Genomic DNA, 25,389 nt, shown 5'->3' with positions numbered 1-25,389 from the left:
GAAACTGAAATGAAAAAAATACAAAACATCAATGAAATAAAGAGTGAGGTTTTGAAAAGATAAACAAAAATCAACAAACCTTTAGCCTAACTAATTAAGAAACAAATAGAAAAGACCCAAACAAATTAAATCAGAGATGAAAAAGGAGACATTACAACTAATGCTGCAGAAATTCAAAGGATCGTTAGAAGCTGCTATGAGTAACTACATGCCAATGAATTGGAAAACCTAGAAGAAATGGAAAATTCCTAGACACATACAATCTACCAAGACTGAACCAGGAAGAAATCCAAATCCTGAACAGACCAACAACAAGTAATGAGATTGAAGCCATAATAAAATGTCTCAGGAAAGAAAAGCCTATGACCTGATGGCTTCACTGTTGAATTTTTCCAGACATTTAAAGAAGAACTAATACCAATTCTACTCAAACTATTCCAAAAAATAAAAGAAGAAAAAATACAACCAAACTCATTCTATGAGGCTGTTTTTACTCTGATACCAAAACCAAACAAAGACACATCAAGAAAAGAAAACTACAGGTCAATATCCCTGATGAACATTGATACAAAAATCCTCAACAAAACACTTGATACAAAAATCCTCAACAAAACACTAGCAAACTGAACTCAACAACACATTAAAAAGATCATTCATTATGACCAGGTAGGATGTATCCCTGGAATGCAAGGATGGGTCAACATATGCAAATGAATCAGTATGATACATCATATCAACAGAATGAAGGACAAAAACCATATGATCATTTCAACTGATGCTGGAAGAAGCATTTGATAAAATTCACCATCCATTTATGACAAAAACCCACAGAAACCTGAGTACAGAAGAAACAAACTTCAACATAATAAAAGCCACATATGACAGACCCAATGCTAGTATCATACTAAATGGGGAAAAACTGAAAGTCTTTCCTCTAAGATCAGGAACATGACAAGGATGCCCATTTTCACCACTGTTATTCAATATAGTACTGGAAGTCCTGGCTAGTGCAATCAGAGAAGAGCGATAAAAGGCATCCAGTTTGGAAAGGAAGAATTCAAATTACCTTTCTTTGAAAGTGATATGATCTTATATTTGGAAAAACCTAAAGCAGGTGTCCAATATTTTGTCTTCCCTGGGCCACAGTGGAAGAAGAATTGTCTTGGGCCACACATAAAAAACACTAACAGTAGATGTGCTAAAACAAAAAAATTTCAAAAAAATCTCATAATGTTTTAATAAAATTTACAAATTTGTACTGGGCCATATTGAAAGCTGTCTTGAGTCACATGTGGCCCACTGGTGGCAAGTTGGACAAGCTTGAAGTAAAGATTCTACAAACACTTTTTAAAAGACATACATGTGGCCAACAATCATATGAAAAAAGCTCAACATCATTGATCATTAGAGAAATGCAAATCAAAATCACAGTGAGATACCATCTAATACCAGTTAGAATGGCTACTATTAAAAAGTCAAAAAATAACAGATGCTGGCAAAGTTGTGGAGAAAAAGAAACATTTATACACTGTTAGTGGGAGTGTAAATTAGTTAAGCCATTGTGAAAGACAGGTTGGCAATTCCTCAAAGACCTAAAGACAGAAATATCATTCCACCCAGCAATCTCATTACTGCATATATACTCAAAAGAATGTAAGTCATTCTATTATAAAGACACATGCATACATATGTTCATTGCAGCACTATTCACAATAGCAAATGGAATCAACTTAAAGGCCCATCAATAGTAGACTAGATAAAGAAAATGTGGTACATATACAACATAGAATACTATCAGTCATAAAAAAGAATGAGATCATGTCCTCTGCAGGAACATGGATGGAACTGGAGGCCATTATCCCTAGCAAACTAACACAGGAACAGAAAACCAAATACTGCATGTTCTCACTTATAAGTAAGAGCTAAATAATGACAACACATGTACACGTAGAGGGGAAGAACACACACTAGGGCCTTTCAGAGGGTACAGAGTGGGAGGAGGGAGAGGATCAGGAAAACTAATGGGTACTAGGCTTAATACCTGGATGATGAAAAAATTTGTACAAAAACCTCCACAACACAAGTTTACCTATGTAATAAGCCTGCACATATACCCCTGAACTTAAAATAAAAGTTAAAAGAAAAAAGACTCCACAAAAAAACTATTAGAACTGATAAACAAATCCAGTATTCAGGATACAAAATCAACATACTAAAATTAGTACCATTTCTATAGGCCAATAGTAAATAATCTGAAAAGGTAATCAAGAAAGTAATCTCATTTACAATAGCTACAAATAAAATAAAATACCAGCGGGGTGTGGTGGCTCACACCTGTAATCCCAGCACTTCAGGAGGCCGAGGTGGGCAGATCACTTGAGGTCAGGAGTTCAAAACCAGCCTGACCAATATGATGAAACCCCATCTCTACTAAAAATACAAAACTTAGCCAGGCATGGTGGCATGCGCCTGTAATCTCAGCTACTAGGGAGGGTGAGACAGGAGAATCGTTTGAACCCAGGAGGCGGAGGTTGTGGTGAGCCGAGATCCCACCATTGCACTACAGTGTGGGCAACAAGAGCGAAACTCCGTCTCAAAAAAAAAAAAACCTAGGAATTAACCAAAGAAATGAAAGATCTCTACAACGTAAAAGATTGATGAAAGAAATTGAAGAAGACATAGAAAAATGGAAAGATACTCCACGTTCATGGATTGGAAGAATCAATATGTTTAAATGTCCATACTATCCAAAGTACTCCACAGATATAATGCAATCCCTATCAGAATACCAATGACATTTTTCACAGAAATAGAAGAAAACAATCAAAAAATTCATATGGAATCACAAAAGACCTACAATAGACAAACCTATACTAAGAAAAATGAATGAGGCCAGGCACGGTGGCTCACGCTTGTAATCCCAGCACTCTGGGAGGCCAAGGCGGGCGAATCACGAGGTCAGGAGATCGAGACCACGGTGAAACCCCGTCTCTACTGAGAATACAAAAAATTAGCCGGGCGTGGTGGCGGGCGCCTGTAGTCCCAGCTACTTGGAGAGGCTGAGGCAGGAGAATGGCGTGACCCCAGGAGGCGGAGCTTGCAGTGAGCCGAGATTGCGTCACTGCACTCCAGCCTGGGAGACAGAGCGAGACTCCGTCTCAAAAAAAAAGAAAAATGAATGAAACTGGAGGAATCAAATTACCTGACTTCAAATTATACTACACATCTATAGTAACTAAAACAACATGGTACTGGCAAACAAGATCCCCAACAATGTCTTCTTCAGGAAGTAATTTCTGCCTGCCCAGAGCACTGGCTATGGGAGGTCAAGGCCTCAAAGATCTTGACGCTGAGCATAACCATACTCATTTTAGCCTGGATTAAAAAAAAAAAAATTTCCAAGGATCAATGAAACTTATTTTCTTTATCTCTGTAACACAAGGGATAAATGCTTGAGGTGATGAATACCCCATATACCCTGATGTGATTATTATGCATTGTATGCCTGTATCAAAATATTTCATGTGCCCCATAAATATATACACCTACCATGTACCTACAAAAATTAAAACTAAAACTAAAATTTTAAAAAATTTTCCCTGAGGAGGCTGAGCCTGAGCCCAGGAGTTCAAGACTAGCCTGGGCAACATGGCAAAACTGTCTCTATTTTTTATCAAAAAAAAAAAAAAAAATTCTGCCTGAGGACCAGAGGCCAGCCAGTGCATGGTATAGAAATGAATGTTGACCATTACTTCTGCTTGGGGCTTCTAAACCTAGGCTGAATACAAGCTGCGCAATTGAACATATACTTAGTTTCACTTTTTGGAAACAGAGCTTAAAATACATATACAAGGGGTAGCATAAGAGGAGTTACATTGCACTCCTTGGTAAACAACAGGAAGCACAAGAGATACACTTCCATTGTCCCACTAAATTCTAAGGGTCACACAGAGCTTTACTTCCTAAATGACATAAAACAATCTAATGAAAAGTGTGTTCAACCATAGTTTTTCAAAAGAGGAAAAGTGTTCTCCAAAAGGTCACTTTTACATATAATCCTTAATAAAAGATGGGCCGGGCATAGTGGCTCACGTCTGTAATCCCAGCACTTTGGGATGCCAAGGCGGGTGGATCACCTGAGGTTAGGAGTTCAAGACCAGCCTGGCCAACATTGTGAAACCCCATCTCTACTAAAAATACAAAAATTAGCTGGTGTTGGGCACCTGTAGTCCCAGCTACTCAAGAGGCTGAGACAGGAGAATTGCTTGAACCCAGGAGGCGGAGGTTGCAGTGAGCCAAGATTGCACCATTGCACTCCAGCCTGGGTGACAGAGTAAGACTCCGTCTCAAAAATAAGTAAATAAAACAAAATAAAAGATGATGGAGTGGTGTGAAACTGCAATTCTGCAAGGACACTTCTAGAGGAGGGAAGGTAATGTGGTACATGTATACATATTCTTAGTCATGTGGCTTGATACAAGTCTGAACATTTAAAAATCTAGAGTCGGCCGGGCGTGGTGGCTCACGCTTGTAATCCCAGCACTTTGGGAGGCCGAGGCGGGCGGATCACAAGGTCAGGAGATCAAGACCACGGTGAAACCCCGTCTCTACTAAAAATACAAAAAAATTAGCCGGGCGTGGTGGCAGGCGCCTGTAGTCCCAGCTACTCGTAGAGGCTGAGGCAGGAGAATGGTGTGAACCCGGGAGGTGGAGCTTGCAGTGAGCCGAGATTGCGCCACTGCACTCCAGCCTGGGTGACAGAGCGAGACTCCGTCTCAAAAAACAGAAACAAAAAAAAAAGATCTTTGAGATCTTTATCTTCCATAGCCAGTGCTCTGGGCAGACAGAAATTACTTCCTAAAGAGGACATTGTGGTCGGGCCCATTGGCTCATGCCTGTAATCCCACCACTTTGGGAGGCCGAGGTGGGCAGAGCACTTGAGGCCAAGAGTTCGAGACCAGCCTGGACAACAAGGCGAGACCCCATCACTACTAAAAACACAAAAATTAACTGGGCATGGCGGTGCACACCTGTAGTTCCAGCTACTCAGGAGGCTGAGGCAGGAGAATGGCTTGAACCCGGAAGGTGGAGGTTGCAGTGAGCCAAGATCGTGCCACTGCACTCCAGCTTGGGTTAGAGTGAGACCCTGTCTCAAAAAAGGAGATTGTTGGGGACCTTGACTTAGAGACTTTTCTGTATTAACAGCAAGAAAGCTTAGAAACACTCTCCTGGCCAGCCTCAGTGAGCACACAAGCCCTTACAAAGCACAATGAGTCTCACTCACTCCTGTTTTCACTTAATTTTCTGCGTCTTATTTTCCTGGTGTCCTACTTTCCTCACCCACTTATTTTTCACTTTATTTTATCTTGTGTGGTATTAATAGGTAATCCACCTTAAATCCTTTCTGGAACAAGGCAGTGCATAAGTAAACAAGTAGAAATGAACTGCCTGTTGAATAGAGTTATTTAGTATTGTCCATCTGAACACTAAAAGAAAAAAATCTACCAAAAACAACTATTTTGTTTTGGCATGGTAGCTTCTGAGGTTTTCTTTCAAGCAAAATTGCTCAACAGGTTCAGGGGCTTCTTGTTGCTCCTGCAGGCCCGTAATATTAGGACTGTACAGCTAGAGAGAGGAAGATGTTCATCTCTGCTCTGGCAGGAAAATGGGCGACCCAATCCAACTGCAGTTGCAACAGATGAGATACAGAGTATAAAGATTGCTGCATACATCCTCTCTTCAATCTCTCCTGAGGGACTGAGGGTGGAAGGGAATGGGGGTCTTAGGGATTGGCATTTGAATAGTGCGCTACAGTTTGCAAAGAAGTTTTTTGTTTTGTTTTGTTTTGTTTTGTTTTGAGACGGAGTCTTGCTCTGTTGCCCAGGCAGTGGCGTGATCTCGGCTCACCGCAACCTCCGCCTCCCGGATTCAAGTGATTCACCTGCCTCAGCCTCCCGAGTAGCTGGGACTAGAGGCGCCTGCCACCACGCCCAGCTTATTTTTATATTTTTAGTAGAGATGGGGTTTCACTATGTTGGCCAGGCTGGTCTCGAACTCCTGACCTTATGATCTGCCTGCCTCGGCCTCCCAAAGTGCTGGGATTACAGGCTTGAGCCACTGCACAGCCTGCAAAGAAGTTTATATACATGGCTTCTTAATCCTTACAATACCATGTTAATTTGGTTTATGACATTTATAATAGTTTACATTTGAGGGAACTGGCACTTCCGGAAGACAAGTAAAGTGAGTAGAGGAACCAGGATTGAAACCTAGTATACGAGGCCACAGCATACACGCTTTATTTCTCTGTGCTTTCCCTAGCCTTTCAACCTATTTCCAATCATCTGATCTGGCTATTATAAAGTCTAGAAGCCTGCCATATGATGGGTCATCATAAAAGGCTTTGGAGTGACACCCGAGGTTAAACATCAGATTTTTCATTTTCTAGAAGTTACTTTAGGTCACTGCATTAGTTTCCTAAGGCTGCTGTAACAAATTACCGCAAACTGAGGAACTTAGAACAACAGAAATTTATTCTCTCGCAGTTCTGGAGACCAGTCAAGTCTGAAATAAAAGTGTCGGCAGGGACACGCGCCCTCCAAAGGCTTTGGGGGGAAATCCCTTCCTTGCCTCTTCGGCTTCTGGTGGCTCTGGATACTCCTTGGCATGTGGCCGCATCATTCCAATCTCTGCTTCTATAGTCAGGTCGCCTCTTCCTTTTCACTATGTGTCTTCTCCTCGGTGTGTCTTTCTTATAAAAATATGCGTGATTGCATTTAGGACTTCTTTAGGATAAGCTCCTCTTCTCAAGATCTGTAACTTAATCCCATCTTTTGCCATATGTTAATAGTCACAGGTTCTAGGGACTGGAATATGGAGATATCTTTTGGGGGCCACCTTCAACCCAGTAAAGTCACTGAGCTTCAGTTATGCCCCATCTTCCATAAAAATTAGAATTTCATTACTTAAAATAATCTAAATAAACCAGGTGCAGTGACTCACACCTGTAATCCAAGGACTTGGGGAGATTGAGGTGGGAGGATCACTTGAGCTCAGGAGTTCAAGACCAGCCCGGGCAACACAGTGAGACCTTGTCTCTACAAAAAAGTCAAAAAAATTAGCCAGGTGTGGTGGTGTGCTCCTGTAGTCCCACCTACTCGGGAGGCTGAGGTGAGAGGATCCGCTTGAGCCTGGGGAGTCAAAGCTGCAGTGAGCTGAGATTGTGCCACTGCCCTCCAGCCTGGGTGACCGAGCAAGACCTTGTCTCCAAAACAAAAGATAATCTCAATAAAAGTGCCTACATATAACAGTGCTCAATAAAAAGGTTTTAACCCCTTTTTCTCATCAAGAGAGCTTCTAGTACAATCACACTGCTTTTAAAATGATTTTCCTCATTTGTTCCATTGGGATAATTCCCAAATATATATTCACATTCTCCCTCTCTTTCCTTTTCTCAAGCTGTATTCACGTTCAGGAAAGGCAGTAAAGTTTTCGAATTCTATTTTATTATGAACTAGGAAAGTGCCTCTCAAAGTATCTGTGGTAAGGGATCAGTTTTAGTTTCATAAAATAAAATAAAAACATTGTGGTGATAAAAATCGCTGTAAAAGTTTCCAATACTTACTTTCATCTTGATGCAGACCAATAAGAATTTGTGGAACTATTCTGTCCAAGAACTTCATTTCAAGGAGTACAAGCAGGAGCACATACATGACTTTCTATAGTCTAGGCTCCAAGATTTTGGTTACTCCCTCGTTATTACCCCTTAGAAGCTCCATATTGACATTCAGCTCTCTTGTATGCTCTCTCTTTTATAGAGATTTAAAATGTCAACATGAAAAGTTAGGCATTTACCAGATACTTTAATTTGAGCAAAATTAACTTTTTCAAAGATAATCAAATTCTCCCCTTACTGCAAAGGGTTACTCATACCAAGATGTAACACCAAAAACACAATATCCATTTCCTCCCTCCTCCACCGTGGTCTTGAGGTGTATATAGCAGTATAATTAATTTCTCATTTGCTTTATTTACTTTACCTTTGTCTCCATCTTGATACATATCTTAGTTATACATGGCACTAATCTCTTGTTTTTCCTATAGAATAAGTTTTTGAATAAAGTATGCCTTTCTCTTTTTTTTTTTTTTGTTTTTGGAGACTGAGTCTTGCTCTGTCGCCCAGGCTGGAGTGCAGTGGCATTACCTTGGCTCACTGCAACTTCTGCCTCCCAGGTTCAAGCAATTCTCCTGCCTCAGCCTCCCAAGTAGCTGAGATTACAGGTGCCTGCCACCACACCCAGCTAATTTTTGCATTTTGTAGTAGAGATGGGGTTTCGCCATGTTGGACAGGCTGGTCTCAAACTCCCCTCAGGTGATTTGCCCACCTTGGCCTCCCAAAGTGCTGGGATTACAGACGTGAGCCACCGCGCCTGGCCTCTCTTAATATTTTTTTAGGCTGAATTTTATCCCATTCAGTCTCAGTGCTCTCAATAACATTATATTTACTTTTTGCTTTAAAACTTTGAGCTCATTTTGTCACCTCCATTCTGTTGACGTAAGATAGCTTCCTAAAGACATAAAGATTATTCTAAGCGAACTTCTCTGTTATTTGTCTAATGAAGGAAAGAATGATAATTACCAGGGACCACCTTCACTGTACAAATTCTTTTTCTGTCATGCTCACTGTCCTTGTTACCTAGCTGGTAGTTGGTCTTGATTTTTCTCCCTCCCCTTTATCCATTCATCCTTGTTAAATATGCTCTCCACTTTGATCTGTTGCCCTTTCCATCTTCAGTAGTACATCTTTCTGATGTTGCTGTCATGATCCAGAAGACGAATTCATTCCTTTAGATGTCTTCTATGTAACCAGCTATTACCCTCCTTTCTCCTTTCCTTTCCAGTCACAACCACAAACTGGAAGCAAAAAACAAAATCCCAACCATCCCCCAGCCTTTTTCATTTTTCTACCTAATCCTAGAGATGAACTGCAAATCCTTATGACTGTAGCATTTGTTCCTCATGAACCATCAGAGTAGTGGGGACAGGGGAGTTTGATAAGTCTTGGCAGGCTCTCCATGCTATCCGGAGGCACATCCTCACATCTCCAAGAAGACAGCACTCAGACTGATGACCACACTAGGTTTGTAGACAGGCCCCTTCACCCAGCCAGCAGACAGCTACAAATCATTAGGAAATGTGTTTTTAGTTGATTGAGAAGATAGAGTTCCATCATTTAAATGCTTAGGAATCTCTTCGAATCTCTTGGAGGCTGGGATAATGCCTTCTCTTGAGTATGTCTGAAATCACTGTTCAAGAGAAGGGCCTCCATGACCCCTAGTTTCCTCTTGCTCATCCCCAGCTGTGTGACAAAGGGAACTTTTCTTCCTCCTTATACACCCTAGGTATTTAACTTGCTTTAAAAGAAAAAAAAAAAAAAGCTGTCCCCTCCTACTCTATATCCCATGATTTGTTTCTCTTCAAGGTAGGCTCTCCCCAGGGTAGACTGCAAAGTATAATATGATTCTCCCACCTCCCCCCTTTCTTTTCTAGCCCAGAATAAGCACACAGGTTCTTCCACTTTTTAAGATAGTATGGAAAAATAGATTGAGATAATGACAACAAACATGAAAAAGTTACCCCCCAAAAAATCAAGTAATTGAAGAGTTATCCTAGTTACGTTCTTTGGTATGTAATTACTGACTCCCTTTTTATCTAGGATACTCAGGGTGAAGTCTTACCAATTTTTAATATCTTCTACCAACTATGTTATAATATTTGTCCCTGGTGTGGGGCTTTCCAACTTGATCAATATGGCATTCCTATGGAAGCCTTATTTGGGGACAAAGATGATAAATAGCTAAAGATTTATTTTCTGCACTTCACGATATCCTACTCTGAATTTGCAGGTATGTCCTCACTCTTCTTGAGTCTAGCCCAGTCTTCTAATCCTGCAAGTTCTTCTTTGTGTCTGTTTTATTACCCCAGAGGGAAAAGGGCCTTACTAATTTGCTCCCTGAGGACTCTTCCCCAGTATGCCTGTTCTTCCCTGACCAGTAGTCCTGTCGTTCCCCATTCTGTGAAATCTGCCCCATGCAGTGCTGGCAGCAAACTCACCAACCAGGTGAGGTGAATTCTACTTATAGCCAATGCTTGTTTTGTCACCGTCTGTTCTGAGACACCATCTGGGTGCAGTTTCACTGATCTTATTTATCCCTGATGGTTCTCATCATTTTACTAGCAGCCAAGACCAGCTGCTTAATTTGCAGGCCAGTGCAAAATGAAAACGTAATAGCCCCTTATTCAAAGAGTGTTAAAATCTTCCAGACAGTGGCAGGGCTCTGTGGCTCACGCCTGTGATCCCAGCACTTTGGGAGGCCAAGGAGGGCGGATCACCCTGAAGTGTTAAAATCTTCCAGACAGTGGCCCTGGGCTCTGCGGCTCACGCCTGTAATCCTAGCACTTTGGGAGGCCAAGGAGGTTGGATCACCCTGAAGTCAGGAGCCTGGCCAACATGGCGAAACCCTGTCTCTACTAAAAATACAAAAATTAGTTGGGCTTGGTAGCGTGCCTATAATCCCAGCTACTCAGGAGGCTGAGGCAGGAGAATCACTCGAACCCAGGAGGTGGAGGTTGCAGTGAGCTGAGATCGTGCCACTGCACTCCAGCCTGGGTGACAGAGCAAGACTCCATCTGAAAAAAAAAAAAAAAAAAAAAACAATCCAGGCAGCAAGAGCACAGCATTAAACAAAGTATGGAAGTACGGAGTCTATGTGACTGCTCAAGTTTGCACTCCCACAAAGTCGGCCCTACAAGAAGCATATCTTTCTGGAATCCTGTTCTTCTAATAGTCTTCAACCTTGTGTGATCTTCTTTGCCTCAGGGTACTCTCTTTGGCAAACTTCACCATATTCATGTTGCAGATTGAGTGAATTCGCAGTAAGAAAGATTGACCTCTCTTTGACTAGTTAATCATCTAGCCCTATTCAGGTCAAGTTGTTGGTTCTGCTACCCCTTAAATTCTCAGAGATGACTCACGGTGTGTTTCATTCTCAGGAGGAAGATCCTTATAGAATTAACAATCTTTAATATGAAAGTAATTTTAGTCGTTCAACAATTAAGTTGTTGACAGCTGGAGAAGCATGTATCCCAGAATATGAGCCTGCATGTTTCACAATTATAGATGGAGTTGGAACCACTCCTATACAACCATGAACCTGTTCTGATCATGGGGTTGAGATCGTCTAACTCTCAAGGCCCTATGGAAAGATCACAAACTGAAGATCATAGGAAAGCTCAGGCTGATTCAAGATTATGTTACTATACCTGATACAACAGTGCCAGTACATTCTTCATCCTCCCTCACCTCAAATTCTTCACCATTGGCTGAAATTCTGGAATGCCCCTCGAAGTTGCCCATTACTCTTGGACAACACAATGAGGAGGAGGAAAAGACACTCTGCTCATCCTAGAAATTCCTGAAGAGACAGGTTATCCAAAGGCAATGGCCTTCCCCACCGCTCATTGACAGACCATCGGAAGGGATAATATTCTCTGTGAAATTTGCCTGTCTTCATAGGCAGTAACGGTGGTTATCAAATTAGCCTTTTCACCCTTTGGGGGCAATAGGTTATCATGGAAAAGAGTATGGATTTGGAGTAATATAGACCTTCCTAGGCTGCTAGTTGTTACATTTTTGACATTGGTTGGGTCACCTAACCCCTCTAGACCTTTCTTTCTTCATCTGTGAAATGGGGATAATGATACCCACCCTACAGGGCTGCAAGGAAAAGATACTGGGAGCCTGGCACATAGGTAGCTCTTAACAAATGCAGTTCTCTTCCCCATTAATTCCCTACTTGAATGCAGCATATAAAATTACAATGTTGTGCACCATTAACATTTTACTCCAACACAGAAAATGAGTAATTATTTAAATTCTTATTTAGATTCCAAATATTCTAGTTAAACTCCAGTGCAGCTAGCTCCAGAAGGTAAGTCCACCAGAGAGTGAGTTTGGGGCTCTTCCTGCTCAACACAAGTTTTTTTGTTTTTTGTTTGTTTGTTTGTTTATTTTGGAGATGGAGTCTCGCTCTGTCACCCAGGCTGGAGTGCAATGGCACAATCTCAGCTCACTGCAACCTCTGCTTCTCAGGTTCAAGTGACTCTCCTGCCTCAGCCTCCCGAGTAGCAGGGATTACAGGCGCGTGCCACCACACCCAGCTAGTTTTTGTATTTTTAGTAGAGACAGGGTTTTGCTATGTTGGCCAGGCTGGTCTCAAACTCCTGACCTCAATCGATCGGCCCATCTTGGCCTCCCAAAATGCTAGGATTATAGGTGTGAGCCATCACAACTGGCCTTCAACACAAGCTTTTGAAGTGACTTTTGTACATGAAGGAGAATGAAGCTCTCTTCCGTATGATATTAAGAATGTGGGTTTGTTATGATAAATACTTACTAGGGCCCTCCAAATCAAGTATTCTATTTATTCCTAGAATTATCAATAAATGAATTTATACTATTCGTTCAACCACGTGTATACTGCATTAAGAACAGCAGAGGAAAAAAGACAACATCCTATCAACCTATCGTGTGAACACCCAAATAATACTTAATGTTTTGGGATACACTTGTAACCTGTTCCTGGCAATGTGACTGCAAAAGTCCTTCCCAAAATGGTCTAATTTATCTGTGCAGTTCCGAGAATAAAAGGTTTTGGCTAGAATATAAGCTTTTAAGACTTCCTCAAAACAAAATCCTATAGCCCAAACCCAGCAAAATAAAATTCCTGAAGTAGTAAGAGTTTTCCTTAGATCACAGCAAACCAATCATGCATAGAAGAGCTGACATAGCCAAAGACTTGCTAAGGAAAGGAAGAGAGACAAGAGGGGGACTTAAGAAAGAAAAGAAAGGAAGGAAACTTACTTTCTCCTTTTTGGTATATTTAATTTTTATGAAAAATTTTCAAACTGCTCAACCCTAGGTGAAGATTCAATCAGATAATTAACTTTGAAAAGCTTTTCCAATCCTAGATAGTAATGGAGTTGGGCAAGATGGTGTTTGCTTGGGGACCCCACTGGGAAATAATAAATTATTGGTGATTAATGGCACTTTATATGCTGTTGGCCATTAACATTTTCTATTCTTGAGTCACAACGGAAGCTACAGCTTGAATTTTATTGTTCAGTTTGCTTTTTTCTTTCCTGGGTGAGCCAGCATTGGATTTAGGAGTTGAAAGTTTATAGAGTCAGCAGGACCCCAAGGGACAGAGCTAAGCCGAGCCATTGAGGATAATGCCCAAGATTATCTATCCTCCATGAAAATGCAGGATTCAGAAAGAAAAAGAAAGTGGAGCGATTATAAAGAATGACAGCCTGTAACTTCAACAAAATTTCTTGGCTAGCTTGATAAGTCTTCTTTTTTAAAAATAAACAAACAAAAAGTTTCCTGGTTGACAGTTGCTTAAACTCTTCCTTTTTCCACTTTTGGCACACTGTCAAAAGGACAAACCGGTGACTTCCCATAGGACTGCAAGAATGAATCTTCAGAAGCTGCAGCAGCTCTAGCTGTTAGAAACAGAAGGTGGAGAGTTAAGGAGCTTCGGGGGGTAGGAAGGAGATTTTTGCTCAGCAAATGATAGGTTTTGTTGGTGTTGACATTTTTTCTTTTTCCCTCTGTGTCCTTAAAGAAGTCCTCTAACTTGGGCCTTGGGCCTCACCTAAACAATATTTTTGTGATGTTTTCAAGCACATTTTCATTACACTTTAAAAAACCATACTTGTCATTTTTCCCAGCCTTCACAGTGACTGAAAATAGAGCAAAATATAAGATTTTTACGGTAATGGTTGATCATACTGAAATCTAATATGGTTATTGTTTATTCCGTACATGCTTTTCTTTAGCCTTAGTTTCTCCATCTGTAAAAGGGAGAGCACTTCTAGGTTCATGAAGGCATCAGGTACAAATTATGAGATTTACACAGACCAAGACCGAATATCTTTCAGGAATCTGAAACAAAAGCAAAAATAGTAAACAAACAAAAAATAACTCCAGGGAGTATTTGATTATAGTCCCTTGTTTCACCTACTGCAGCGGCTGCAATAAAGGAGATTCTGTATGTCCAGGCCCAGAAGTGGAGGTGTACCTTCTCCCCTTGAGTAGTTCTACTTAAAGCTTGGGTAGATTCCTCTCTATTTTTCTCTGTGTCCCAATTTCCTGTAAACGATAAAACTGTAAAACAAAGAGTAATAAGATCGGAATCTTCCTGCTGGGGACTCGATGAAGATGAATTAGGCACTGACAGTCAGGAAAAGATGGAAGGCTCTGCATGACAGAGGGCAAACTAATTCAAAATGAAAATCATCAATTTGACTGTGTTCACATGTTACTTAAAAATCAATGAAGAAACGAAGTGAAGGAACCCTGAAGCCATTTTAGCACCCCCGCTTTTGCACTCAACTCTAACTTAGCAGCCTTGAAATATCTTGGCTCTGAAAACCCAGTCAATCATCATTAATAATGATATTTTTATAGCACTTTAAAAATTGGAATTTCCAGAGCCACTTTGATAGATGCCTTGTCACTACCTTGCCATTTGCGTAATTTTTTATGGGCTGTTTTTACCCCCCTTCTTCCATTAAAAGAATGTTTTAACAGAAAAAAAAAGAGAAATTTATTTTGATTGAAAAATTCATAAGAGATGACACAGTTTGCCCTGTGCTATGAATTCCTTATCATAAGGAAAGTATTTAGTGATTTGTACAAGGACTTTCGACTTTAATGATTCTAGAACTTGAGTTTACTTAAGGAGTTAAAACAAATGCCTGCCTGTTGCCTTCAGTTGTGGAATAAGAGTTCACTGAGTTTGCACAAAGATGGAAAAGATTAGAAGCAAAGGCTGGGTTGTTTTCTCTAATATGCAAGCATCTCAAGCAACTTACCTCTTTGTTATCTCACTACAAACCACAGAAATTACTTGCTACCTCTAATGTGTCCTTCTCATAGAGCTCAGAAATAGTCCTTCCAAAGATTTCAATTCATTATGTTGTAAATAAAGTAGTTGAATTTTCCTTGGCTTCTGGCTGTATTTATCTGTCTATCGGTCTCTCTCTCTCTCTCTCTCATTCACAGGCACAAATACAGACACACACACACACAACAGAGTATTCCTGGCCTTTGAAAATGCAGATGAAATTTCTTATTTCTCTTGTAACTTCCACAAAACCACGCAAGCTTATGAGATTCCTTGGCAAACTCCAACTTTGAAAGAGAACTCTAACAATTCATGTTTAACCTCTGAGCCAAAGAAAGCCTGAATTTTTCAAAAGTTTGTATTTGTTTGGTTTTGTTCTTTTGTTTTTCTTTTTCTTGTAGCCTCTTTTCTTCTTCCCCTTCCAAAAGACTGCACAGTAATTTTTAGCACCATTGGGAGCCTAATACTGGTGGTGAAAAAGCAAGTTCCTGTCCTGGTGTTGAACCAAAAAGAAATAAATGTCTTAGATGTATCAAGTTTCTTTGTCAAGCAAACAAAAATAAAGGGATCTATTTTACTGGAATAGTTGCAGTGCTCATTAAAATTGATGACTTTGAAGATTCTGTGCCTCCTTCCTTTAACCAGGGCCATCAGCCAAGAATCTGCTGTGCTATTAAAGACATCATATTATTGGGGTGTCATAAAACAGGCCACTGCTGTTGCCTACACTCATCCTTCAGGTTTCAGAGTGACAGCAAGAGAGATTGGGGGTGACTAGAGGCCAATGGATCTAGCCATTTGGCCAACGGATGTCAATGGTATGGGACCTAAGATGCAGCCTGGTATTTTCTATCCATAAACATCAAGTTTGAAAAAGAAAGAAAGGAGCTGGATTAGCATGGGGTGGAGTTCAGTTTTTCTTAGAAATGTGCGACTCTGCAAAAGTGTGCCTTTATTTTTGGCACAAATTGCTATAGCAAATTACATAGCTTATCAGATGTGGTTTTTTGGGCTCAGTGGAGAAACCACTGCAGGGACTTGTCTTTGTTCTTTATTCCCAGTTGGGGATTTGGGATAAATCAGTGTCCTGTTATAATTCAAGAACAAGCTTGAATAATAAGTGCTAACAATATTTGTGATGCAATTAAACTCACATTACTCTAACTTAACAAAGTAGACCTTAGTCTTAAAGAGATTTCCATTCTCCCTAAGAGATGTGAGATATAACATTTATGCCGGGCGCAGTGGCTCACGCCTGTAATCCCAGCACTATGGGAGGCCGAGATGGGCGGATCACGAGGTCAGGAGATCGAGACCATCCTGGCTAACATGGTGAAACCCCATCTCTACTAAAAATACAAAAAATCAGCCGGGCATGGTGGCGGGCCCCTGTAGTCCCAGCTGCTCGGGAGGCTGAGGCAGGAGAATGGCGTGAACCTGGGAGGCAGAGCTTGCAGTGAGGCGAGATCACACCACTGCACTCCAGCCTGGGCAACAGAGCGAGACTCGTCTCAAAAAAAAAAAAAAGGAAAGAAAGAAAACATTTGACTATCCATGTCATAGATTAACAAAGGTAAACCTCGGGGGCATTGAAAGAGGGAGAATAAGGCAGGCAGCCAATTCCAGTGAATAAGGAGTTTCAGAGAGAACATTCTCATCACTTCTCACCAACTCTTTCCCTTATTTTTTGGCCAGATATGTGGATTCGCCCGCATCTGGCAGGGAAACCCAAACAGAATGTCACTTATGAGATATTGATTATTTCTATTTATCTCATTGCTGAAAATGGCTAAGGATAGATTAAAAACATAATTTTATAAACAGAAATTTCTCACTAGTTAAAAGTACCACAGAGCATTCATGTGTTCCTCAATTTGTTCATTCATTTATGCAATAGTAAAGCACTTTAGGGAATGCAAAAGAAGTAGAAAACAAGACTCAAGGAGGCAAATTTATTAAGAGTTGAATGCAAGGCAAAGGCTAAAACACCGCATCTCATCTAGGAGTACAGTTACACCACTCAGGAGACTGAAGACGGAGGAGAGAAGTCAATGTTGGGAGAAAGTGGGTGATGAGGGTAGATGAATCTTAACTGGAAACTTCAACAGCACAATGATTTCAAGTTGTTGTTGTTTTGCCTTGGACCGCTTTCCTCAAATGAAATCTTAAGGAAATCCAGTGCAGAGGGATCTAAGACATGAGCCTACCTCGCAACACTCTCTGCCTCCCCTATTCTTCCCCTGTCATCCCCCACTCTCCAAGTGTTGAGGGCTTGAAAATCACTGAAATATGGAAGGTGAGGGGTACAGAAGAGAAGAACCGCAGCACTCTGGGTGTAGGGAACAGCATGTGTAATGCTGAATAAGAGGTGGTGATAGATTTTCTTTCTTTTTTTTTTTTTTTTTTTTTTTTTTTTTGAGACGGAGTCTCGCTCTTTCACCCAGGCTGGAGTGCAGTGGCGCGATCTCGGCTCACTGCAGGCTCCGCCCCCCGGGGTTCACGCCATTCTCCTGCCTCAGCCTCCCACGTAGCTGGGACTACAGGCGCCTGCCACCTCGCCCGGCTAATTTTTTTTTTGTATTTTTTAGTAGAGACGGGGTTTCACCATGTTAGCCAGGATGGTCTCGATCTCCTGACCTCGTGATCCGCCCTCCTCGGCCTCCCAAAGTGCTGGGATTACAGGCGTGAGCCACCGCGCCCGGCCAAGGTGATAGATTTTCTATTAGCACAAGGAACACATCTAGGCACAGTAATATGCTGAAGTAAATTCGGTGGATTATTGGGGATCACTGGAGATTAAGTTGAGGAATGATGTGAAAGAAAAATAAACACTTAAGAATATTAACATGACAGCCGTGTGCTGATGGTCTACAATAGACAGAGTCCAGTGAGGATCTAATTAGAGTAATTCATGCTAATTGGAGGGCAGAAATAGAGGGCCCTCCAACAGAGCTGCAGCTATAAAAACGGGGGTGCAGCCAATAGGTTTTAGTGATTGAGGGGGTTGGGGATTTAAAGGAAATGCAATCTAAAAAGTTTTTCTTTTATTTCTTATTGATTGATTGATTGATTTTTTGAGACGGAGTTTTGCTCTTGTCACCCAGGCTGGAGTGCAGTGGCATGATCTCGGCTCACTGCATCCTCTGCCTCCTGGGTTCAAGTGATTCTTCTGCCTCAGCCTCCCAAGTAGCTGGGATTATAGGCACCTGCCACCATGCCCAGCTAATTTTTTGTATTTTTCGTAGAGACGGTGTTTCACCGTATTGGGCAGGCCGGTCTTGAACTCCTGACCTCAGGTGATCCACCCACCTCGGCCTCCCAAAGTGCTGGGATTACAGGCGTGAGCCACCGTGCCCAGCCTTTTTTTTTTTTTTTTTTTGATAAGGCTATGTGAGGTCTTTATATTGTACATTTGTAAGAATCTGTAGTTTTTCTCATGACCATTATCTCTATTATAAATATTTGTGTGATTGGCCGGGCGCGGTGGCTCAAGCCTGTAATCCCAGCACTTTGGGAGGCCGAGGCGGGCGGATCACGAGGTCAGGAGATCGAGACCATCCTGGCTAACACGGTGAAACCCCGTCTCTACTAAAAATACAAAAAATTAGCTGGGCGTGTTGGCGGGCGCCTGTAGTCCCAGCTACTCGGGAGGCTGAGGCAGGAGAATGGCATGAACCCGGGAGGCGGAGCTTGCAGTGAGCCGAGATCGCGCCACTGCACTCCAGCATGGGCGACAGAGAAAGACTCCGTCTCAAAAAAAAAAAAAATAAATAAATAAATAAATAAATAAATAAATAAATATTTGTGTGATCATTTTACTAATACCTTTCTACCCCTATGCTATAAAGTTCCATGACATCAGGGCTCTGCCTGTTTGGTCACCATCATATCACTAGAACTTAGCATAATAGGTTTATAATAGACACTCAAATATTCGTGAAATTTACAAACTCAATAAATGATGGTGTCATCGATATTGCAAAAGAAAAGTAGATGAGTTTGATTTTTATCAGTTTCTTAGATGAGGAAAATAGATCTAAGTGCAAATTCTCACCCTTGCATAAGATTTAGGGATGAAGACTAGTTGGAATGTCAGTGACGGGTGTAAAAACTAGGCTATCAACAGCAACTGAAGCCATGAGAATGAATTGGTTCACCCAAGAGGGTGAATTTAAAGACAGAGGAGCACAGTGAGCTGAGGATTCTCATGCAAAAGTCAAATGGAGAACCAGAACAGTCAAAAAAGTAAAGAATACTTCTCTGAGGGTAAATTTGGAATGGTTTGCCATACACCCACACTTTGAGACATTTATAAACTGTAACAGGAAGAAATCCTCTTTCAAAAAAGGTTTAAAACATTAGGGATTTTGGAAGTGGAAATAAAATGTACACTTAATCAAGAGGAGTACAACTGATGTTTAAGTTCCTATCAGAATTCCTCTTCATGTTTATAAAATATGGTTAATCACCTTACCCCAAATGCCAATAGTGCCCTGTTGGAAAACACTGACCATGACACAGAGATTTTTCTTTCCTTTTCTTTCTTCTCTTTCTTCTTGTTCTCTTCTATATCCCACTTTCCTTTAGTAGCAACACATAAAACAATCTCTTTCCTAGAATTATAGAAGCCACATGAAATTCCATAATCTTATTTGCTGATCTAATTTTTATAGCATTCCACCTAAATCCTCTTATTAATTATTTTTGTTGTTGCTGCTATTGTTGCAGTGATTTCTTTGTTTTTTGAGTTTTTGTTTTGTTTTGTTCTTTGGTTGGCAGAAAAGGGAGAGAGAAAAATGTTGAATGACACAAAGTATAATTCCTTTTTTGTCAAAGAAGGTGCCTGTATCCCCCACCCATTTTTCCCTAGTCCATGAGACAAATAGTTCTTTCTTTTTTTCTTAAAAAGAATCATAGATCCAAGGACATTATTATGACAAAGTTACAATGTGGATTTTCTTCTATGTGATAATTTTTGCTATTTATTCTTGTGCAAAATAATGTGTATTTTACTTAGAAAGTAAATAGTTGTGGATTTTGAATACTCACATGTTAAATGCTATAATTTATACATAAAATTTACATGTTTAAATTCTACAGCTATACTAATATTAACGGCAAGGGGTCTCAGAAAATAAAACTCTAGAAACAAAAAGACCCTGCAACCACCAACAGCATTTCTCCAGGAAAAGCTGCACAGGCACTTGATCTTAGGCTTCACATAGTGGTTTTATTCCAAAGGAAACACCAAATTACCAAAACTTGCAGTCATTCCAGGAACAATTCAGAGCAACAGTGATCTTCTGCTAAACCTAGAAGTTAAGCCTCAGAAGACTATGGCTTGGCTCAAAGTTACTTCTTAGCCATGGAAACGTTTTAGAGTTTCTTCGTTTATTCAGGCATGCAAGGCTCTAAGTGAGCATTTACAATGCATCCAGCAGAGAGGAAAAAGAACCAGTCACTGCTCCCAGGAGATCAAGCTGATGGGAGAGCCCCCACTAGCCACTCTCATCATCTTTTCTGCCTCAACTTCCCAAAGACTTGGCAGGTGTCTGACTGGAAGTGGTTGTTCTTTGTTTCTATCAGTTGTGTTTATGAACATATACAAACCTTAGATAGCTATGATTGAACCTCGTTTTCCAAGACTAACACCATTTTTTAGTACCCACATTTATATTTTCTCTCACTCTCATTCTAAATTACAGATGCAGTCAACTCACCTGCCAGAGTTTTGCTTGCCCCAACACTTAGCAAGAAGCCGAATGCATCCAAGGATCCCCACAATCCCAGAACATTCTAAAAATATTGCAGGATGAGAAAGAATTGTCAGCAACTGAGGGATGAAATTGTTCAACTTCCACCAAGCATCAGGCTGAGGTGGAATGAGTGGAGACACATGATCAATGAATAAGAAAATGAGCGAGAGGATCGAGAGGATTAAGAAACAATGATTGAACACATCACCACTGCTTTGCTGGAGCAAGATCAAATACAATAGGCAACCTGACAAGCAAACAGGAAATACTGTGGCGAGTCGCCTGCTCCCCCAAGGCTGAGTAGGCCTCTGTTGCATCAGGGGAAGCAGAGTCAAATCGTGATTTCAGCTTTTCCCAATGTTGCTTTGCACACACACCAACCTCACAACTACCCCACCCTTGTCAACAAATGGGGCATGTCACCCCATTTTCTATTTATATTATGCTGGTTTGTATGTTCTTTCTTAAAATATGTAGCTCTCCTCTTCTGTAAACATTTATTCTCGTGACCTGTGTGTTTTATCCTACGTCCATACTGAGAATGATCTTCTGGCCAGGTATCTTGCATGGTCTCAACTTGCTTCATAACCTTTCTTAATGCCTAGCAAACCAAAACCACTCAGTAGATGCTGCTGATCAACAAGTAACTGTTTACAGAAAGGAAGAGCGGGCCACACTGTGTATTGCGAGTTAATAATGTGTTCCCAGGCATTGCTCATTGCAGCTGCTCCCTTTAGAAGCAAGAATTCCTGAGCAATGACTGAGCAGACCCTATTGGTGTTCGAGCCAATGGCTGCGTCCCTGGAAGGGATGCCTGACCTTGCCTTGCAATCCGGTCAGTTCCCATTGGCTGGGCATTCTGGCTAGCCAGGATTTCTTCTCCTTCCTCAGCATGGCTTTGCTCTTCTTGCTCTACACCTGGAATTTTTTCCCTAATTTAAAACGTAGTCATTCTCCATGATATGCTGCCTGTGAAGCACTTCTGTGAGTTTTGCAGGTCTCAAGTGACTAATACTTTTCTCAGCACTTATAATTAGGAATGGTCTGTACTTAGCATCTTAATTTATTTACTTTCCATCTGTATTGTTCCTTGTTTTCTGTGTCCTTGTCTTCTTCACTTTCTTTTTTTTTTTTCTCTTTTTTTTTTTTTTTTTTTTAGAGACAGAGTCTTGCTCTGTCGCCTAGGCTGGAGTGCAGTGGTGCTATCTCAGCTCACTGCAAGCTCCGCCTCCTGGGTTCAAGCCATTCTCCTGCCTCAGCCTCTCAAGTAGCTGTGACTACAGGTGCCTGCCACCATGCCCGGGTAATTTTTATATTTTTACTAGAGATGGGGTTTCGCCATGTTGGCCATGTTGGTCTCGAACTCCTGACCTCAGTTAATCCACTTGCCTTGGCCTCCCAAAGTGCTGGGATTACAGGCGTAAGCCACCGTGCCTGGCGTTACTTCCTATCTAGATTCTAAGCACCTTGGGAGCTCACTGCCTTGCAGCATAGCATTATGTTTATATAGGACCAACAAATGATTGGTGGAATGGGTGGCTCCTCAGTGAACCAGAAACTGGGTAATATTCAAGTGCACCCACACTTGTGTGCGCTAGCCATGCACATGCACATAATATCATCATGTGCTAGTTACTTTGCATGTTATCTCATTTAATATTCGCAGAAACCCAATGGAGGTAGTTACCATTCCCATTTCAGTTTAATTAATGAGAAAAATTTAGAGAAGCTACCTATTTTGCCCAGAGTCACTGTGTTAGAGAGAGTGATAGCCTATATGCTTTATTGCTTTTTAACTCTGGTCCATATCTCCTGCCCCACAGATGTAATCATAACAATATAACAGCTAATGCTCTTTAAAAAAAAAAAAAGAAAGAAAATCTTGATAAAAGTATGACCTGCCTCTCCCATCCACCCTTCCAGTAGTCCCCCTCACCACCCCCCGAGCCTTTCCCTTTCTCCATTGCAGTATTGGATGTTCTGAACATATGGGCATTACCCAGTATGCTAGGTCTAAGCCAGGAAATGTCACTGCGAATAATAATAACAGGATCAACTTCTCAGTGGTGTTAGTGTGAATACGACAACACACTATATTTTCCAGCAAATGCGTCATCCTTCCACTCATTGACATGAGGACTTGTTCTTCCTGCCTAACTGAGTCAGTCACAATCCCAGCATTTGGACGGATGTGTTGTGAACCTCCCGTGAAGAAAAAATGTCAACATAAACAATACCCAATAGTGAGAACTATAAGGTTTTCAGGCTCTCGACGGGGATTAGATTGCTTGATTCTGAAGCTTCTGAGACATAGATACCACAAAGAGTGTGACAATTGCCAATTGACAGCTGAAAGACACCAAGGCTGAGGGAAGTTAAGTGATTTACGCAAGGTGAAGAAGTTAGTAAGTGGCAGAGACTTTACTAGAACCAGGTTTTTTTGTGTGTTTTTTTGAGACAGTCTTGCTCTGTTGCCCAGGCTGCAGTGCAGTGGCCCGATCTCTGCTCACTGCAACCTCTGCCTCCCAAGTTCAAACAATTCTCCTGTCTCAGCCTCCCAAGTAGCTGGGATTACAGGCATGCACCACCATGCCTGGGTAATATTTGTATTTTTAGTAGAGATGGGGTTTCACCATGTTGGCCAGGCTAGTCTCGAACTCCTGACCTCAAGTGATCCACCTGCCCCAGCCTCCCAAAGTGCTAGGATTACAAGCGTGAACTACCACGCCCGGCCTAGGGTTTTGTTGTTGTTGTTTTAATTTTTATTTATTTATTTATGAGACAGAGTCTCACTTTGTCACCCAGGCTGGAGTGCAGTGGCACAGTCTCAACTCACTGCAGCCTCAAACTCCCCAGGCTCAAGTGATCCTCCCACCTCAGCCTCCTAAGTAGCTAGGACTACAGGCATGTGCCACCACACCCAGCTAATTTTTTATTTTTTGTAAAGATGTTGTCTCACTATGTTGCCCAAGCTGGTCTCAAACTCCTGGGATCAAGTGATCCACCCACCTCGGCCTCCCAAAGTGAGGGATTACAGGCGTGAGCCACCATGGCTGGCCTTTCAAATTGTCATCTTTCCCCCACATGTCTGGAGAGGAAGAGTTGAATGAAACAAAACTATTCATATGACAGGGCCTGGACAAGGGTAAATGTGCACAAGAAGCTAAGAGCTCTCAGGAGTGTGGAGAGAAGCCCCCTTTAGCAAGAGAAGGAGGATCCTAACATAGCCCAGGGCAGGAGACAGGGAGGGAGGGCAGAAGAGTGGGCACCTGCAACTTGGAACTTGGCAGGAGAGACTGTTCTCCAATGTTCCTGTTCAGAAAGCAAATGTATTTGAAATGCTGAGGACTCCACATATATTCTGTTAATAATTTACCAACTGAAACCATTAAAGATGTTGACAAAAGCTTTTCCATTTACTATGGGTGTCTGTGGGTGATTTGAAACCACTCATTACCTTTATAAGCTCCTGGGTTAGTTCTGGGTGTCCCGGCTAATTGGCAACAGCAAGAGGCACCTTGGACCAGCAGTGGATAGAGTTTTGGTTTGAACATGCGACTACCCTAATTCCACATTCAGGCGTTTTGTCATGAATTCACTGAGGGACTGTTGGTCCAGGCCTCTGTAGGCAAATTATATTTGCCAATAGATGACATTTATAGTGTAACTGGATATCCCTGGATGAGAAGCTAAAAATGAAAAAGTAAATATGTTTTCCCAGAAGAAGCCCATCAAGATGTCACGAGAGTTGAACACGCAATGGAAGCAAGGAAGTAGAACATTCCTGTAATCAAATAATGTTATTCTTTCAGAGCCTTCGAAGTATACAGGGACCAGAGTTCCTGAAGTGAAAGGAACAAACTGCTGTTACTGCGCAGGATGAATGAATTCTCTCAAGCTATGATTTGTAAATAAGGCCCAAGCAGTACAGTACTTGCTATTTTAAAGTTCTGGATTCTTGTTCCATTTCTGCCACCTCCAGGCTCCTTGGATAAGTATCAGTTAGGATGCATTTTGGCTACAGATTACAGAAAAATGCAGCTAAAGTAGTTTAAACAATGAGAGCACTTATCATTTTTTATGGCATGAGGGCCAGAGTTATGAAAGTTCCAGGACAATTAGGTTGGCAGCTCCATGATCTGTGACCACCTTTCCAGTCCATCACACCTCATGGACAGGTCATCCTTACAGGCTAGCTTCCTCCATGGCCCTAAGACAGTTACTGGAATGTCCATGCCACACAGAGATACTGAGGTCCAGAGGTGTTCCCACACCACTAGGTGTGTCTCTTTGGAAAGTGAAGAAAACTTTCCAAAAAGCTTGGTCAGACCGTATTACACACCTAAGCATAAACCCAATCATTTAGCAAGGCAAATAGATAGTATCTCCATAATTGACTTACCTACTCAAGATGCACCCCCCCGCCCCCACCCCAAGGCTGAAGAGGGAGCCTAGCCCGCCTTCAGGCACATGGGCACTCAGAGGAGGGTAAGCAAAATTAGAGAAAAAGAGGAGAGATCAATTTTGCAAGCAGTGGGGTGATCTGCCACATCAAACAACCTACCACCTTCTTTATGGCTCAGTCCCCTTATGTCATTGAGTAAAAACTAGACTAGAGTTGCCCTCTAAGATTCCTCCTCCTACTAAAGGTCCACAATTCGAAG

This window comes from Symphalangus syndactylus, chromosome 2, assembly GCF_028878055.3.
Source record: "Symphalangus syndactylus isolate Jambi chromosome 2, NHGRI_mSymSyn1-v2.1_pri, whole genome shotgun sequence".
Lineage (NCBI taxonomy): Eukaryota > Metazoa > Chordata > Mammalia > Primates > Hylobatidae > Symphalangus > Symphalangus syndactylus.
Note: the sequence above shows the minus strand (reverse complement) of the source record.